The sequence below is a fragment of the Bubalus bubalis genome, chromosome 4 (assembly GCF_019923935.1).
Source record: "Bubalus bubalis isolate 160015118507 breed Murrah chromosome 4, NDDB_SH_1, whole genome shotgun sequence".
NCBI classification, from domain to species: Eukaryota; Metazoa; Chordata; class Mammalia; order Artiodactyla; family Bovidae; genus Bubalus; species Bubalus bubalis.
This window is the reverse complement of record NC_059160.1, coordinates 28,757,236-28,761,463: the sequence shown is the minus strand read 5'-3', so window position 1 is coordinate 28,761,463 and position 4,228 is coordinate 28,757,236. Positions and strand designations below refer to the sequence as shown.

General features: G+C 35.1%; 1 long non-coding RNA gene across 1 annotated transcript; it reads left to right on the top strand.

The window, feature by feature from the left end:
• Nucleotides 1-210: 210 nt before the first annotated feature.
• LOC112584499 lies at nucleotides 211-2,225 on the top strand. The gene is made up of 3 exons (XR_006550237.1): nucleotides 211-346; nucleotides 1,009-1,062; nucleotides 1,566-2,225. It is a non-coding gene; the product is annotated as an uncharacterized LOC112584499 (long non-coding RNA).
• The last annotated feature ends 2,003 nt before the right edge of the window (nucleotides 2,226-4,228 follow it).

The window sequence follows — 4,228 nt, the reverse complement described above, 5'->3', positions numbered from 1 at the left end:
GTTTATAGCACATGAGAGATAGCTGACCTACTCAAAATATCCAAATCAAGTGTTGAAAATCATTTGCACCACCTCAGTTATGTTCATTGCTTTGATGTTTGGGTTCCACATAAATTGAACCAAAAAAATCTTCTTGACCATATTTCTTCCTGCAATTCTTTACTTAAGTGTAACAAAATGTTCTCTTTTTAAAACATTGTGACAGGCTATGAAAAGTGGATACTGTACAATCAAGTGGGGCTATGAAAAGTGGATACTGTACAATCATATGGAACAGAAGAGATCATAGGGCAGGTGAAATGAACCACTACCAACCACACCAAAGACTGGTCTTCATCCAAAGAAGGTGATGTTGTGTATATGGTGGGATTGGGAGGCCTCTATTATGAGCTCCTTCCAGAAAACTGAACAGTTAATTCCAACAAGTACTGCCCCCAGTCTGACCAACTGAAAGCAGCACTTGATGAAAAGCATCCAGAATTAGTCAATAGAAAATACATAATTTTCCATCGGGATAACACAAGACTGCCAGTTTCTTGGATGACCAGGCAAAAACTGTTACTGCTTGGTTGGGAAGTTCTGATTCATCTGTTGTATTCACCAGACATTGTAACTTTAGATTTCCATTTACAAAATTCTCTCAATGGAAAAAAAAAAATTCAAATCCCTGGAAGACTGTAAAAGACACATGGAACAGTTCTTTGCTCAAAATGTTAAGTTTTGGGATGGTGGAATTACGAAGTTGCCTGAAAAATGGCAAAAGGTAGTGAAACAAAGGGGTGAATATGTTACTTAATAAAATTCTTAGTGAAAATGAAAAATGTGTCTTTTATATTTATTTAAAAGCCAAAGGAACAAAGCAAGCATTTTTATGAAAAATGAGCATACTGCTAATTAAAACACTCAGAAAAAGGTTTGATATTGAACTGAAAATTTTAGAACTGGAAGGTATCTTAGAGAACATCTATGTAAAACTTTTTCTCCTTATCTTTGTCCCCATTCTGTCAGGAGGAAAACTAAAACCCTAAGAGATGTGGTTGCTGTCCCAGTTCACAGCACAAGGTAAGAGACCATTGTTTGAGGCTTGTGGCTTTCTGAGTCATTATATCTAATGGGAGGATTTTAGGACTGTGGTTAGAGAAACCAGTGTGGAAATATTTGGGAGGGGGGCAAGGTGGACAGAAGACTATTTCTAAAGTTCTTATGGCAAAACCAATACAATATTGTAAAGTAAAAAAAAAATAATAATAATAAAAAAATAAAGTTCTTATGCAGCACCAAATAGAATTGTCAAGAAAATTCTCTGAAAGAAGAGCAGTGATGGGGGTGGAGAAAGACAGGGAAGAATTAATCCTGCCAAGATGTTAAAATATGTTATAAAGCTTTATTAATTAAAATATTAGTTGCTCATTTGTGTCCGACTCTTTGCAACCCTATGGACTATAGCCTGCCAGGCTTCTCTGTTCCTGGAATTCTGCAGGCAAGAATACTGGAGTAGATTGCCATGCTTTCCTCCAGAAGATCTTTCTAACTCAGGGATCGAACCCAGGTCTTCCACATTGCAGGTGGATTCTTTGCCGTCTGAGCCACCAGGGAAGCCCAATTAAAAGATGTGGTACTGGTTCATAGACATATAAACCAATGGAACACACTAAATCCAAGTGTATATAGAAATTCAGTATATGACAAAGGCATCTCTGGTAAGTAGGGAAAAAGTAGCATAATTTAATATATGATCTTGTGACAGCTTGTCAGTCATCTGAAAAATAATAGTTAAATGTAAAAAAAAGAAACCTTAAACATTCTATAGAAAAAAAAATAGTGAATGCTTTTAGAACCTTGGTGTGAAGAGGACTTTTTGAGTATAACACAAAATATGGAGGACATGAAAAGACTGGTAAATCAAAATATGTAAAAATAAATTCTGTATGGTGAGACCATCAAGAAGGCCAAAAGAAAAAAAATGGTGAAAATATTGGCATTCCTATATTATATATAGAGTAACCTCCTTAATATCTAAGAACTCTTCAATGATACAAAAAGACCAACTTGATTGAAAACTAGTCCAAAGATATACACAGAGCTTATACAGCAAAAGAAATAAAAAGAACCCAAAGATATAGCTCTTGTCTTTGCTACCCTTTGTTATACATTCTCTCCGTTGATTATTAAGTTAATACTAAGAAAATATTCTATGTCACTCTGATTAAGAAATACAAATATATATCCACTGAAACATACTTTTGTAATTTATTGAATTGGCACAAATGCCAAAGATCAATGACACACTTGTATAGCTGAGGCTATGGAAAAACAAACATTTCCTAAAGAAATACTTTCTTCACCTATAGTGGGACATTTAGGATAATTTAGGAAAGTTTCTCAAAATTGAAAATGCATGAACTCTCTGATATTTTAAGTAATTCCCCTTGTATGTTGTTCTACTCTTGCTCAAAGTATGCAATGATTATACAGACATAAGTTATTATATACAGTTCTTTCTATCTATTTATATTTTTAAATGTTTTAAAGGATATTCCCTTGTGAATAATAGCAAACATGTTGAAATAAGCTGAATGTTCACCAGTAGGTGACTGGTTAAAGAAATCGTGGTATGGACATGCAATAGAATATAATACAGCTGTGAAAAAAGTATAAAGATGTTCTTTGCATACTAAAATGGAAAAAGCTTTCAGAAATATTAAGAAAAAGAGACAGAGTACAGGACATTGTAAAGAGTAGGCTACCTTTTCTTCTTCTTCTTCTTCTTTTTTTTTTGGCAAATTGGTGGGGATTGGAGGAGATATATATCTGTATTTCTTTGCTTATATATAAAAATATAGAATTATTCACAAATAAAAATCATAGTGGTTACATGTGACAGATGGTAGGTTCAGACCTTGGAAGATGGGAAAGGGAGTTGGCAGAAATCTTATCACTGTGTACTTTTATATAAATAAAAGGAACAGGGGAATGTATTACCTTCTCAGTTAAGTAAATGTCAAAAAGAGAGAAAATATTAGAAGACAAAAATACCGCTGACCCTCTGTAGCAGTCAGAGTTCCAACAGAGAAATAGAACTATAGAATATTTATAAAAGATTTTATTGTAAGAAATTGGCTTATGTGGCTGAGAGCTGGTTAGGCAACTTCAAAATCCATACATCAGGCTGTCAGGAAGGACCAGCTAGCAACTCTCTTGTAGGATCTGATGCTGGGGAAGTTCTGCTTCCTCAGGGAAACTGCAGTTCTCCTCTCAAAACCTTTCAATTGATTGGATCAGGTCAACCCAGATTATGAAGGATAATCTCCTTAAAATCTATTGATGGAAGATGTTAACCTCATATCTACAGAATACCTTTATAGCAATACCTGGATTAGTGTTTGAATAACTGGAGACTAGATTCCAGGCAAGTTGACACAGTAAAACTGACTGTTACACTCTCCCTTTTAAATCCAGTTTGGATTTAGAGAATTGCAAGGTTTGAACCTGTGTATTGAACAAGACAGAAAATCAGATTGCTTTTCCTGAATTTTCTGGGATAATCCTGGGGTCAGATTGATCAAATCTAAGATGCTGTTGATTATAAGGTATACTGTTAGTTTTTGTACCACAAACCAAGAAAAAAAGTGCTATCAGTTAAACCCACATGTTTCTGATTACAAGACACATTCTTATCCTTATTTCAGGGATGTTAGAATAATAAAACTATGTGTCTAATAGCATTGATAAAAATATTCTGTGTTCTTTTTTTAAAATCTGTATTTTTTTTAACTTTAAACTTTTTATTTTGTATTGGGGTATAGCTGATTAACCATGTTGTGGTAGTTTATTCTGCACTCTTGTTTGACTGTGGACTGCTTGGCCAATGTGTCTGACCAGTATGTTTCCATTTTGATTCAGAAAATCTAATATATTATCCATAACTCATATTTTTGAATTGTCTGCCCTGCTTTCTGGCTCAAGAATGGAAAATGAGCTCTGTCTAAAGTCTATAGATGTGTCTCCAAAGGTGGAGCAGTGTTGGGAAGATTTTTAGATGGAGTGTGGAGGATGGGAGAGAGTCCTTTGCAGGTTCTTTCCTGCCCTCTTTTCTCCAACCCCATCCTAAGCTGGTAGGAGGACCACAGCAGTTTGGGGCACTGTTCGCCACATGCTGAGACTAGTTTTAGCTAGTCACTGGTGTTTGGCTTGTCCCACTTTCTTTTCTTCCTCTCTGATAGCCAGA